This window comes from Artemia franciscana, chromosome 21, assembly GCF_032884065.1.
Source record: "Artemia franciscana chromosome 21, ASM3288406v1, whole genome shotgun sequence".
NCBI lineage: Eukaryota > Metazoa > Arthropoda > Branchiopoda > Anostraca > Artemiidae > Artemia > Artemia franciscana.
Window position 1 is genome coordinate 25,888,526 of NC_088883.1, and position 15,647 is coordinate 25,904,172.

Here is a 15,647-nt window from a genome sequence, read left to right on the forward strand (position 1 = left end):
TCTGCAATATGAAATATTGAAACTGTACAAGAAGGTAAGCAAAAATTTAAGAGTGGAAGCAAAATTTACCATTTTCTATTACAAAATTGTGAGCTATAAAATTTTAGCCAATTTGAATTTGGAAGAAAGCACTATCATTACTATTCATTACTACTCATTTGCAGAAAGCTAATATGGTAAAACGTTATGCAAAATAGCGTACAGAATTTAAGGTTTCTGAATTTATTTTGTGCTTTTATCCCGCTTACTTTAATTAACCTAGCAACTTAAAAATTTAATAACAAAGTTCTACTTCATTGATTGTCATTTTGTTCCTTATATTATCATTTTCTTTATTATAAATAACAGGACATATTCAGATAAGATCAAATCGACTTGGTATCCTTGATTAAATTATTTGAGCAAGACTTCGGACTTGTGTTAGGTTTAGGCTGAAAGAGCAAACACAGAATGCACTTTCGAAAAGGTATAAATTACAAATGACGCCATATTTCAACCATAAATGATACCACTCATTGTAGAATAAAACGTAATTTTTGACAAAAAGTTCATATTCACATACAAAATGATGCTACACATGTATATTTTGGTAAGATAATATAATATGCGTATCTTTTGCAAAATTTTATTCTCTGGGATATGGTTTTAGGTTTGATTTGCTTGCGTGTGTCTTGTTGAGTTGAATGGAACGAACAGCTTGTTCTGGGTACAGATATGTGGATAACCGCTTTGTTTTTTCAGTTTATAGAGTGACCCCTCTCTAAATCTTGTTGCTAGGGTTAGCTATTAATATTTGAAGTTAAAGTGAGAAGGTAAAAGACGTAGGACATAGTACAGAGTTGAGACAGGTTAGTTTAGGGGATATTTGACAATTCTTCAACCTCTTTTAGCATATTCCAAGATAAAAATTCCTTTTTTCATGTGTTTTGGATTCATCCACTCTTATTCTGTCCCATACGTGGCATACTTGTAGCTCTCCAATCACTTTTGACTATTAAAAAGGACACTAGCACTTTCAATTTCCAATCGAACTAGCATTTTCCGAAGTTAATGACACTAAATGCTCATCTCAAAATTTCTATCAGATGCATTTGTGGAAAATACGAGGTGGGTGTGGGGGGGAGGTGTCTGCCTTCCGATCACTTTGAATCTAAAATTGGCACTAGAACTAGTGATTACAGGATACGATGAGCTCCCTCCGAAGTTTATAAGACTGCCATTTCTATAAAAACCTTGCATGCCCTTGGGGCATAACTTACAACCCTTACTCTGAGCATTGTGTGTGTGGGGGGGGGGTTATCATCCACAAAGACATAATTTCCTGACTTTTTAAATATGCTGAACAATATGGCTATATCCAAATTTTGGTTAAATGTGTTTTGGGAATTGATTGGCGTGGGGGAGGGCTAGAAATTTTTTGAAGTTTCTTAGACAACAAACGGTAATATCAAAATTTCTTTCAGGCGTATTTTGGGAAAATACAAGCTGTAGGTGGGGGGATATCTCCCCTCAAATTACTTTTAATCTTAAAAAGAATACTAGAACTTCTGATTACCAATCCAATGAGCCCCCTCCGAAGTTTATACGACCACCCTTTCTATAAAAACCTGATATGTCCCTAGAATATAACTTACAACCCTTGGTCTGAGAGCTGTCGGGGATTGTCACCCTCAAATACATATTTCCAAACCTTTTAACTACATGAACAAAATTCTTAAAATTTTGATTGGATGTGTTTGGGGAGCAAGGAGGGCATGGGAGGGGAGTTTGTTGCATCAAATTTTCAATCGAATGAGCCCCTTTCAAAGTTAATATGACTATGCAAAGTACCCTGGTCTAAAAAAAAAATGAATAAATACTATATTGTGCCCACATCGCTCTTTACTTAGGTAGTGCTATTGTGCTGTCTATGATCCATAATACTTTTCATTGTTTCATAGTTCACATTATTGGCTAGAACAAAATTTGCTCTTTTTTCAAGCTTATCTGACTATAGCACGGCATTGGCGACGTCACGTACAGCCACTAAAATGGATTTTTTGGCTTCAATGGGGATGCTTTTGAAAAACCGTTACACGCTATTGGACTCACCTTACTCTTTTACAGTAGCCTTAAATGATGATGGTGATGAAAAATTAAGGTAAACAATAAAATATAAAAGGACCATATCCAAAGTTTCACCACTAATACCATAGCTTTTTGTGACAATTGGTATTAACCAAGTGACATATAGCACTCGCAAATTCTGTCTGTCTGTCTGTCTGTCGGTCTGTCAGTCCCTGTTTTGCTATTTTAGGCACTTCCAGGTAAGCTAGGACGATGAAATTTGGCAGGCGTATCAGGGACCGAACCAGATTAAATTTGAAATAGTCGTTTTCGCGATTTGACCATCTGGGGGGGAGTGGGGGGTCGGTTAATTGGAAAAAAATGGAAAAAAGTTTTTTTTAACTTACGAACGGGTGATCAGTTCTTAATGAAATCTTATCTTTGGAAGGATATCGTGTCTCAGAGTTCCTATTTTAAATCTCGACTAGGTCCACTGAAATTGGGGGGGAGGGAACCTAAAATATTGGAAAACGCTTAGAATGGAGGGATCGGGATGAAACTTGTTGGGAAAAACAAGCAGAAGTCCTAGATACGTGATTGACATACCGGAACAGATCTGCTCTGTTTGGGGGAGTTGGGGGGTGGGTTAATTCTGAAAATTAGAAAAAAGGAGGTATTTTTAACTTACGAAGGAGTGATCAGATCTTAAAGAAATTTGAAGTTTGGAAGAATATCGTGTCTCAGAGCTCTTATTTTAAATCCTGACTGGATCCGGTGATAATGGGGGAAATTGAGGGGGGAACCTAAAATCTCGGAAAACACTTATTGTTCAGGGATTGGGATGAAGCTTGGTGGGAAAAATAAGCACAAGTCCTAGATACGTGATTGACATAACCGGAATGGATCCGCTCTCTTTGAAGGAGTTGGGGGAAGGTTAATTCTGAAAAATTAGAAAAAATGAGGCATTTTTAACTTACGAAGGAGCGATTGGATCTTAATGAAATTTGGTTCTGGAAAGGATATTGTGTCTCAGAGCTTTTCTTTTAAATCCCAACCGGAACCGGTGACATTGGGGGGGGGGGCTAAAATCTTGGAAAATGCTTAGAGTGGTGGGGTCGGGATGAAACTTGGTGCAGAAAATAAGCACAAGTCCTAGTTACGGGATTGACATAACCGGAACGGATCTGCTCTCTTTGGGGCAGTTGGGGGGGGGAGGGTTAATTCTAAAAAATTAGAAAAAATGAGGTGTTTTTGACTTACGAAAGAGTGATTGTATATTAATGAAATTTCATATTTAGAAGGACCTCGAAACTCAGGTCTCTTATTTGAAATCTCTTATTTGAATTTGAAATTTCAATTATTTGAAATCCGATCGGATCCAGTGTCATTAGGGGGGGGGGAAGTCTCGGAAAACGCTTAAAGCGGAGAGACCAGGATGAAACTTTGTGGAAAGAAGTCCAAGATAGGTGACTGGCATAACCGGACCGGATCTGCTCTCTTTGGTGGAGTTGGAAAATTCGGAAAAAGTAGAAAAAAGAGGTATTTATAACTTACGAACGGGTAATCAGATCCTTATGAAATTTGATATCTAGAAGGATCTTGTGCTTTAGAAGTCTCATTTTTAATCTCGACCAGATCCGGAGACATTGAAAGGAGTTAGAAGGGGAGACCGAAATTCTTGGAAAACGAGAAAATCGAGGAATCTTACGAATGAGTTATCATATCTTAATGAAACTTGATATATAGAAGAATCTTATGTCTCAGATGCTTTATTTTTAATTCGAATCGGATCCGGGGACATAGAGGGTTGGAGGGGGGAAACAGAAATCTTGGAAACCGGAAATCTTGGAAAACCCTTAGAGTGGAGGGATCGGGATGAAACTTGATGGGAAGAATAAGCACAAGTTATAGATACGAGATTGCCATAATTGGTACGGATCTGTTCTCTTTGAGGGAGCTGGGGGTTGTTAATTTGGAAAAATCAGAAAAATTAAGGTATTTTTAACTTAAGAACGGGTGACCGAATCTTAATGAAATTTTATATTTAGAAGGAACTCCTGTCTCAGAGCTCTTATTTCAAATCCCGACCAGATATTTCGACATTGGGGGGACCTGGAGGGGGAAACTGGAAATCTTGGAAAACACTTATAAATGTCGTAGATACGTGATTGACGTAACCGGACTGGATCCGCTCTCTTTGGTGGAGTTCTCTTTGGTGGGGTTCAGTGGTGTGGCGAGTTTGGTGCTTCTGGACGTGCTAGGACGATGAAAATTGGTAGGTGTGTCAGGGAGCTGCACAAATTGACTTGATAAAGTCGTTTTCCCCGATTCGACCATCTTGGGGGCTGAAGGGAGAGGAAAAATTAGAAAAATTGAGGTCTTTTTAACTTACGAGTGGGTGATCGGATCTAAATGCATTTTTATATTTAGAAAGACTTTGTGACTCAGAGCTCTTACTTTAAATCCCGACCGGCATTAAGCCTCTGATTTTCCTTTTAAAGCAATCTATTGATTCTTAGAATTTTGCTAGAGCTCATACCATATGAGCTCTTGGCTCTTTCGACCTCGTCACAAGTGCCATTTGAGCTCTTAGCTCCTGTTTCAGTTTAAATATTAGAAATAATAAACACTTCTACAAAAATTCTGAATTTGGATCTCATTCATTTTATTAGATGCTAAATATGTGATAGAAGAAAAGCTTAGTTAAAAATGTGTTAAACTGAATAACTAATGCGTTGAATGCAAGCACCCTGATTTGGTTGTGCGTTTGGCAAAACCAAACGCAAAATGGACGTTTCTATATTGGTGAAATGGCAAAAATAACAGACAAGAAAGTATATTAAGAATAGCTTCTGAGAATAAGCAACTTTTTATGCAAACAAGAGGTAAGAGCTCATATGGCACTTGTGACGACGCATGAAGAGATAAGAGCCAAGAGATCATATGGTATGAGCTCCAACAAAATTCTATGAATCAATAGATTAATTTAAAAGGAAAATCTGAGACTTAATGCCGGTCAGGATTTAAAATAAGAGCTCTGAGTCACGATGTCCTTCTAAATATCAAAATTCATTAAGATCCGATCACCCACCCGTGTGTTTTAAATACCTAATTTTTTGTAATTTTTCCTTTCCTTTTAGCCCCCCAGATGGTCGAATCTGGGAAAACGACTTTATCAAGTCAATTTGTGCAGCTCCTTGACACGCCTACAAATTTTCATCGTCCTAGCACGTACAGAAGCACCAAACTTGCCAAATCACTGAACCCCTCCCCCCAACTCCCCCAAAGAGAGCGAATCCAGTACGGTTCCGTCAATAACGTATCAAGGACATTTGCTTATTCTATTCACCAATCTTTATCCCGATTCCTCCACTCAAAGTGTTTTCCAAGATTTCCCCCTCCAACTCCCCCCAATGTCAAAAGATCTGGTCGGGATTTGAAATAAGAGCTCTGAGACATGAATTCCTTCTAAGTATCAAATTTCATTAAGATCCGATCACCTATTCGTAAGATAAAAATACCCACATTTTTACGTTTTCCAAGAACTCCGGTTTCCCCCTCCAATCCCCCAATCTCACAAGATCTGGTCAGAATTTAAAATTAGAGCTTTAAAGCACAAGATCCTTCTAAATATCAATTTTCATTCAGATCTGGTCACCCTTTCGTAAGTTACAAATACCTCAATTTTCAAAATTACCCCAACTCCACCATAGAGAGCAGATCCAGTCCGGTTATGTCAGTCACGTATCTTAGACAGGTTTTTATTCTTCCCATCCAGTTTCATCCTGATCTCACCGCTTTAAGTATTTTCAAAGATTTCCGGTACCCCCAACTGCCCCCCCCCCAATTACGCTGGATCCGGTTGAGGTTTAAAATAAGAGATCTGAGGTACGAGGTCCTTCTAAATATGAAATTTCATTAAGATCCGATAACGCCTTCGTAAGTTGAAAATACGTCATTTTTTCTAATTTTTCAGAATTAACACCCCCCCCCAATAGAGAGGATCCGTTCCAATTATTTAAATCACGTATCTAAGACTTCTGCTTATTTTTACCACCAAGTTTCATCCCGATCCCTCCAATCTAAGCGTTTTCCATCATTTTATGTTCCCCCACCCCACCCCACCCCAAATTTCACCGGATCCGGTCGCGACTTGAAATAAGAGCTTTGAGACACGATATCCTTCTAAATATCAAATTTCATTGAGATCCGATCACCCGTTCGTAAGTTAAAAATACATTTTTTTTTTTTTTTTATTTGAGTTATCCGGTCAATAAGAGCTCTGAGACACGATATCCTTCTAAACATCAAATTTCATTTAGATCCGATTTCCCGTTCGTAAGTTAGAAATACCTCATTTTTTCTAATTTTTCAGAATTAATCCCCCCCCCCCCTGAACTACCCCAGAGAGAGCGTCAGTCATGTATCTTAGACAGGTTTTTATTTTTACTATCCAGTTTCATACTGATCTCACCGCTTTAAGTATTTTCTAAGATTTCCGGTTCCCCCAACTGCCCCCCCCCCCAATTACGCTGGATCCGGTTGAGATTTAAAATAAGAGATCTGAGTTATGAGGTCCTTCTAAATATCAAATTTCATTGAAATCCGATCACCCGTTCGTAAGTTAAAAATACCTTATTTTTTTTAATTTTTGAATTTATCCGGTCGGGATTTAAAGTAAGAGATCTGAGTTATGAGGTCCTTCTAAATATTCAATTTCATTGAGATCCGATCACCCGTTCGTAAGTTAAAAATACCTTATTTTTTATAATTTGAGTTATCCGGTCGGGATTTAAAATAAAAGCTCTGAGACACGATATCCTTCTAAACATCAAATTTCATTGAGATCCGATTCCCGTACTCGAATGGGTCGGGAAGATGTCATAAGAAAAGATTTAAGGTAAATGGGAAGTTCTTGGGAAAGAGTAAAGAGGAACTATTGGAATAGATCGGGATGGAGGAGGAGCGTACGCAGTTGTTTTGGTCTAAAATGGACTGTTTCTGCAGTTTGCTGTTAGTAGTAATAGTAATATCTGTTTAGTTTTGCTGCTACAGTCTGTTAGTTGCTACAAAGGTTGCTACAAAAGGAACTTGCAACATTGAAATGGTCTCTCTAGAAACGAAGCTATTATTCCTGAATTATACTCCAAAAATCTTTTTTCAAAAACTCATTTAAGGCTCATCAAAAAGTTCGTGGTAACGAACTGTAGTAAGGAGCGACCCGGCTCAATAGTAACTGAAACTTTAAACAAGAGCTAAGAGCACATATGGCACTTGTGACGAGGTCGGAAAAGCCAAGAGCTCATAGTTATCGTTCTTTAGTTAAAAATACCTCAATTTTCTAATTTTATCCAAATTAACTACCCTCAGCTCCCCCCCAAGAGAAAGGATCCGTTCCAATTATGTCAACCTCGTATCTACAACTTGTGCTTATTCTTCCATCAAGTTTCATCCCAATCTCTCCACTCTAAGCGTTTTCCAAGATTTCTGGCTCCCCCTTCAACCCTCTGTCCTCGGATTCGATTCGAATTGAAAATGTAGCACCTGAGACATAGGATTCTTCTATATATCAAGTTTCATTAAGATCCGATCACCCATTCGTAAGATACCTCGATTTTCACGTTTTCCAAGAATTCCAGTTTCCCCCTCCAACTCCCCCCGATGTCACCGGATCTGGTCGTGATTTAACGTGAGAGTTCTAAAGCACAAAATGCATATAAATATCAAATTTCATTAAGATCTGATCACCCTTTCGTAATTTACAAATACCTCATTTTTCTAATTTTTCCGAATTACCCCTCCCCCCCTTCAACTCCACCAAAGAGAGCGGGTATGGTCTGGTTATGTCAGTCACGTATCTTGGACATGTGCTTGTTGTTCCCACCAAGTTTCATCGTGATCTCTCCGCTTTAAGCGTTTTCCAAGATCCCCCCCAATGACACTGGATCCGGGAATCGCAATAAGAGTTGTCAGTTACGAGGTCCTTCTAAATATGAAATTTCATTAAGATCCGAATACTCCTTCGTAGGTTAAAAATACCTCATTTTTTCAATTTTTTTACAATTGACCCTCCCCCCTCCCTTAACTCCCCCAAAGAGAGCAGATCCGTTCCGGTTATGGCAATCACGTATCTAGGACTTGTGCTTATTTTTCTCACCACGTTTCATCGTGATCCCTCCACTCTAAGCGTTTTCCAAGATTTTAGGTTCTCCTAACAACAAATACAAAGTAGAAACAATAGGACATACAAAGTAGAATTTTACAGGAATATTTGCTCCGATTCGTATATAAATGCAGAAATAAACTTTATCAGAGATATTCTTTTTGGTAATGGATACCCCATTCCTTTTGTCAAAAAGGTAATTAACCGTAGAATAAAAATACATTCCTGTAAAATCGAAGATTATATTTCACAATGTGAGGCTACTGATAGCCCTCAAATGTGGTCTATCTTCCATATGTCCCAAAAATCACAACAAAATTAAAAAATATTTGCACAAAAAATAATGTGTACGTAGTTTTTACTAATAATTTTTAAATCATTAATTTCTAAAATTACGGTAAAGATAAGACCCCAGTTACTCGCCAAAGAGGGGTCTATCAAATACCCTGTGATTGGGGAAATTACTATGTCGGCAGGACCCATCAGAATATAGAAAAACGGTTACAACATCATAAAAAAGACACAGACAAGGCATTAATTTCAAATAGTTCCAACAACTCCTTTGATTCTGCTTTAAGTTGGCATATATTTAATACTCCGTACCACACGATACTTTTTGAAAAATCGTCACTCATCAGTAATGATTTGGGGATAAAACAAATGGTTCGAGAATAAATCGAAATTAGTCTCGAAATAAATAATAATATTTCTTTGAACATGGACTTCGGAATACTCAACAAATTCTTTATACTCAAATTTAATTAAAAATGACCTAACAAAATATTTTACTAAACCGATTTATAATAATATTGAGCCAGCTACGAAAAGGCATTTGAGACAGGCTGCTAAGAATGCAAGGTTGGCTCTGAGAAATTGCATTTAATCACTTTGTTCTCTTTAGTTTGAATGTATTTATATTCTCACTTCATGCTTTTTGACAGTCCTGGCTGAACTTCGTTGAAGTAAGGATGCTTTGGCTGTTTTTAAAAAAACATTATTAGTTTTAATTCTCACAATTTAATGTAAGTTTATTTATATATACATATTTTCTCTCTCGTTTTCTTATTGTGCTGAAGACGGCCCTTTGACATAGGGCCGAAATATTCACGGAACCGATTTCCACTGTCTTAAAAAGATTTTTCCCTATTGTTCCTACTTTGTATTTGTTGTTAGGGGAACCTAAAATCTTGGAAAACGCTTAGAGTTGAGAGATCACGATGAAACTTGGTGGGAAAAATAAGCAAAAGTCCTAGATACGTGATTGCCATAACCGGAACGGATCCGCTCTCTTTGGAGGAGTTAAGGGAGGGGGGAGGGTTAATTGTAAAAAAAAGAAAAATGAGGTATTTTTAACCTACGAAGGAGTTATCGGATCTTTATGAAATTTCATAATATCAAATTTTATTAAGATCCGATCACTCCATCGTAAGTTAAAAATAACCCATTTTTTCTAATGTTCACAATTAACCCCCCCCCCACTCCCCCAGTGTCACCCGATCCGGTCGGGGTATAAAATAAGAGCTCTGAGATACGATAACCTTCCAAAGATCAAATTTCATTATGATCTCATCACCCATTCGTAAGTTAAAAATACCTCATTTTCTCTAATTTTTCCGATTTAACCGTCCCCCACTCCCCCCCCCCAGATGGTAGAATTGGGGAAACGGCAATTTTTAATTTAATCTTGTCTGGTTCCTGATACGCCTCCCAAATTTCACCGTCCTAGCTTACCTTGAAATGCCTAAAGTAGGAAATCCGGGATAGACAGACAGACAGACCGACAGAATTTGCCATCGCTATTTGTCACTTGGTAGATACCAAGTGCCATAAAAACGGAATTTTGATACCAATAGTTACATGAAAAGGATCAACATCCCCTAAAAATTATAGAATCTTAATGAAAATCACACCATCAGATTCTGCGTATCAGAGAACCCTAATATAGAAATTTCAAGCTCCCATCTACAAAAATGTTGAATTTTGTATTTATTGACAAGACAGATCACGGATGCAGGTTAATTTGTTAAAAAAATTTTTCCAGGGGTGAATTTGTCGACCCAGTGGTCCTAGAATGTCGCGAAGGAGCTCATTCTAAAGGAAAGAGATGTTAGTAGTAATAGTAGTTAAAGATCTCAACTAAAACTTTGAGAAATGGGAAGAATGGGTAGATTATAAATTTTGACTTTAAGGACTTGTTAAGGACAATAAATGTTTGAAAGAAGCCATGGTTGCCGTAATTCCTTGTGAAAAACTATATTTTTCTTTTGTTGACCTGGTAAAATTTTCCAGCCACAAAGATACCTCAATTAAAGTTGTAGAGCCAATGGAACCTCAAATAAAACAGATTCCTTTTTTTTCTTTTTTCTTTTTTTTTTACTGCTGCTCTCAATTCTTTTTTGGTAAATGAGCTCAGAGTGCATTTAATTAAAGAAACAAGCATTTAAAGCAAAATGTAATATAATAGAATGTTTACAAGGGAATCGTAGGTCAACTATCGTCTAAGTTCAAGGCTGTAACATGAGGAGGGTCAATATAGCTTCAGCCCAACTTAAAGGCAAAAGTTATGCACATTTTCGATAGATTTATTTGAATAATAAACCCACGAACCACCATCCAAAAATTCGATTGTATTCAATATCTCTGTTTTAGGATTAACCTATTTATTCAGCTGTAGTTATATATATTTCTTAAGGGTGATCTATTATATGACTTAACTATTTCGTAATTTTATGTTTTAAGTCAGGACCTAGCTCGTTTTTGAGAAAGAGTCAAACTTTAGCGTAAAGAGCGAGGCGTTGAGGAGGGGATAGCCCCTTTCATAGACGGGATAATTTCTGTTTCTGTTAAGTTTTAATGTTGCTCGTTACTTTCAGTAGAAAAACTTGTCTTTTTTATTTAATTTCAGATTCTTTTTTTTTAAATAATGCCAGGAAATCTGACCCCTCCTCCAAGGAGAAAGGCCATCACCACGGAAATATCATCTAAACAATTCAATCCCGGTGAAAGTTTACCCTAAACAATTACTCTTAACCACTCCGCGCGTAAAATTTAGACGGAAAAGAGAAAGCAAGACATACAAAAAGAATTTTGTATAAGAATTCTGGCAAATTCCCGCAGTGTATAATTTCTCCTGGCAAGTTCACTTCCTGAAAACTTCCCTCCCCAAGTAAAATTCCTCCGTGGAAAAATCCCCAGCAGAAAATTTGTTTCTGGGGGTCTTTACCCCTCCCCCCTTTCGAAAATCAGGAAAATTTTCTCAGGCTCGTAACCTTTGACTGGTAAGACTAAAACTTAATGAGATTTATATATTTAAAAATAGAATGAAAAGCTAATTCTTTTAATATATCTATTGGTTTCAAAGTCCGTTTGAAGTTTTAATGTTGTTCCTTACTTTCAGTTGGAAAAAAACTTTTTTTCTATTGATTAACAATCACAAGCCAGAAAGATACAATATTTTTGGTTTAATACACATAAAAATGATAGTTAGGTAGCTGCTTAAGATAATATTAAATGCTAAGATTGCTCGAAAAATTACACAAACAAATTTTTGTATGTATCGGCCATTATTTAACAAAATGCTAACTTTTGAAATTACTAAAAATATTTTAGCGTAGTGAACGGAATATTGACGAGGCTGCGAACCCCCTCATTTATGTAATAATTTCTGTTCCTTTTAAGTTTTAATGTTGCTCCTTACTTTCAGTTGAAACACTTTTTTTATTTAATTTCTTTTCTTAAATGCTGAAAAATCCAGCAAATCTTTTCCCCCTTGGAAAGATCCTCCCACGTAACCCTCTCTCTCCGACCCCCCCCCCTAACTATAAAAAATCCTCTGTTTAAAATTTATTTGTACTTTTCAATAACCAACACTATATGTTAACAATGGATAAAGTTCATAACTTGTAGCTCTTCCCCCGGGGACTGTAGGGGATAAAGTCGTCATCAAAGACAGTTATTAGATATTCTGACTACGTTGAACCAAATGGTCATTTCAAAATTTTGACCCGGTGACATTGGAAAAAAAGCGTGGGAGGGTTTAGTTTGTTTATTCCCAACATTATGGATAAGAGAGAGAAAGTTTAAGAATTTAGGGTCCTTATCCCTGGAACTGCGTTAGTCATGTCATCTGACATTTAACATTTTTTCGATTATCTACCTGTTCTATACAAAATAGGCTGTGGTAGTTAAAAGTGCAACATACGCCATTTTTCTAACTTTTCAGGAGACCATTTCGCAAGCCAAGATAGTCAAGTCCATAAATGCATATGAAAAGGTCTTTCAAACAGTTCGTGGTATCAAACAGTTCAAACAGTTCATCGTATCGACCAAGTGGTCCTAGAATGTCGCGAGAGGGCTCATTCTAACGGAAATGAAAAGTTCTAGTGCCCTTTTTAAGTTACCAAAAAAATGGAGGGCACCTAGGCCCCCTCCAACGCTCATTTTTTCCCAAAGTCAACGGATCAAAATTTTGAGATAGCCATTTTGTTCCACATAGTCGAAAACCATAATAACTATGTCTTTGGGAATGACTTACTCCCCCATAATCCCTGGGGGAGGGGCTGCAAGTTACAAACTTTGACCAGTGTTTACATACAGTAATGGCTATTGGTAAGTGTACAGACGTTTTCAGGGGGCTTTTTTGGTTTGGATGGGTGGCGTGAGGGGAAGGGGCTACGTGGGAGGATCTTTCCTTCAAGGAATATGTCATGGGGGAAGAAAAATTCAATGAAAAGTGCGCAGGATTTTCTAACATTACTATAAAAAAAAACAAAGAAAAAATAAACATGTAAACAATTTTTCAATTGAAAGTAAGGAGTAGTATTGAAACGTAAAACCAACAGAGATTATTACGCATATGAGGGATTCTAAAAATACTTTAGCATAAAGAGCAAGGTGTTTAGGAGGAGATAAATACCTCGCTCTTTATGCTAAAGTATTTTTAGTAATTTGAACTATTTATTCTACGGCCTTTCTAATTCAGGGGTCATTCTTAAAGAATTGGGACAAAACTTACGATTTAGTGTAAAGAGCAAGGTATTGACGAGGGTACAAACCCCCTCGTATACATAATAAAAATATAAGAATATAAAAGTGTGTTACGTAAGCTGGCACGTACACAGGGTGGGGGCCTTTGGGCCCGGCCCCCCCGAAACTATGTGAAATGTTTAATTTCCCCATGTTTTTTGGGATTTCTGGTAAAAGTAGAACATTTATTAAGAATCTAGATACATGTGTGAAGCCTTTTTGGGGGATTTTACGGCATGCCATTATCTGGTCAAGTCACTACCGAATTATTAACCCATTTTCTGTCTAACTTTTTACCCTCTTTGAAGTAATTAGCAATTGTGCTGTTAATTTTTTTTTGTAAAGAGAGTTTGCTTTCCACAGCAAAATAGAATTATGCTATATATTAGGGCGTTTATCCCCCACCCCCCCCCCTCTCAGGATAAAGTACAGCTTTTAATGGATCAATTTTGGAAACTATTATTTTTCATTAAAATTTACGTTTTTGCAATAAAAGAACTACCCCCCACAGAATCCATATTGCACTGTTAACCCTAAAATTTCCCTTTCAGTGGGATATAATAGATTAATCACTGGTTCTAAATCGCTATGAACATAACCTGAGCCTAAAACATACTGTTGAGGCTTCAGTCTTCTTCTTCCCCCCCCCCATCCGCTACAATACTACAGGATCTGTATTTTCCGATATACCTGCTTTTTGCATTACTAAATAAAAAAGTGCTACTTTATATCTGCTGTTTCGAAGGTTTTGGCCCCCCCCGAAAAAAAGTCCTGCGTACGTGCCTGTACGTAAACTAATTCTTAAGTTACGTATATTTTTTACTAATAAAAACGTTCGTTAAAAATTAAAAGTTCTAGTTGGATTTTAAGTAACCGAGAAATTGGAGGGCAACTAGGCCTCCTTCCCCACCTCTTATTTCTCAAAATCATCTGATCAAAACTAAGAGAAAGCCATTTAGCCAAAAAATGAATTAATATACAAATTTTATTTAATAATTTATGCGCGAAGAGCCAAAATCAAACATGTATTAATTCAAAAACGTTCAGAAATTAAACAAAAAAACTAGTTTTTTTAACTGAAAATAAGGATTGACATTAAAACTTAAAACGAACAGAAATTACTCCGTATATGAAATGTGTTGTCCCCTCCGCAATCCCTCGCTCTTTACGCTAAAGTTCGACTTTTTGCCACAATTCTACTTTTTAAAACAATTAAAAGCTTTAGCGTAAAGAGCGAGGGATTGCGGAGGGGGACAACCCATTTCATATACGGAAATCAGACCTTATCTTCCCCTGACGTGTCTTCAACATTTTTTGTATGGTGGCTGAAGCTTTCACCGTTCTCATGTGATGAAGTAACTGATCATCTTCACATTCCACACTTTCTTGATCCCTTTTCATTCCATATTTTGTTTTTAGAATCCCCTGCAAAGTTTATGTTTTCAATTTATTCTGACGGTCAGTTTTTACTACTTTTACAGCACTGAAAAACCTCTCGACATTGACATTTGAAAATGGAACAGTGGAAATATATAATACTGTCGGTTTCAGGTTAGGATACAAATTCTGTTCTGGCAGCATTTTTTTCACCAATACCAAACACCAGCAAGTCACAGCATCCATTGTTTTGACGTTTTCAATATTGATGAGGCTCTGCCTCCTCCACTCCAGCTCGGTTTTGGTTCCGTCCCATGGGATCTGTCCATACTTCCTAACAAAAGGTAGCAGAGAGGCAGGCTGAAGTGATTGGGCTGACATTGGGTCAACCATTTCAGCATATTTGTAAATGTCGTCTTCAAAATGTAACCTTTTCTGTATCTGGCCTACTGCTTTGATATGGAACGCCCATGCAGCTTTGGGAACTACTTCGATTGAATCTGGGGGGACGGTGGTATCTGCCCTTGACGTACAGAGGGATCTTGTCCGTTCGGACCCAAGTAAACACTTTCAAGGGGAAGTTAAAACTTCCGATTGTTCAAATCGATTTCTAAAGCACTAGTTGATTCCACATAGTCCTTCTGCAGGAAGTTCACCCGAGACCAATGTTTTAAGCTTTGTTTATACCCCAGAACTAGAAATATTTTGGTTTCAAGAGTTCAAATTGTGCTTAAATTTGAATTTGCGACAGAAGTGATTGTTATATTTGTAAAGAACATAAAAAAAAGACATTAAGTGGTATGTTCACTTTATTTGTAAGTCAAAAAAATTGAACAACAAAAAATTTACCAATTATAGTATGGAGGTTCATGATTTTCCCCTGGGTATGTAGGCTCGCCAAAAACACAATCCATTTATTCCTACATGTGCCATTGTTTTTAACGGCTGTCAAATGGCTGTCAGTTTGTTTGTCTGTTAAAAACTAGACTAATGAAACAGTAAGAGAGGTGTTCGAATAGTTATAGCCTACCTCTAT

The 15,647-nt window shown here is 37.1% G+C and overlaps 1 protein-coding gene and 1 long non-coding RNA gene across 4 annotated transcripts in view; one reads left to right on the forward strand and one right to left on the reverse strand.

Annotated features, from left to right (window-relative positions):
* LOC136040571 (uncharacterized) overlaps positions 1 to 15,647 on the reverse strand; it is a 65,583-nt gene that overhangs the window by 13,819 nt on the left and 36,117 nt on the right. The gene's annotated exons all lie outside the window — the stretch shown is intronic.
* The window catches only part of LOC136040569 (uncharacterized), a 41,214-nt gene that overhangs the window by 13,467 nt on the left and 12,100 nt on the right, over positions 1 to 15,647 (forward strand). The gene's annotated exons all lie outside the window — the stretch shown is intronic.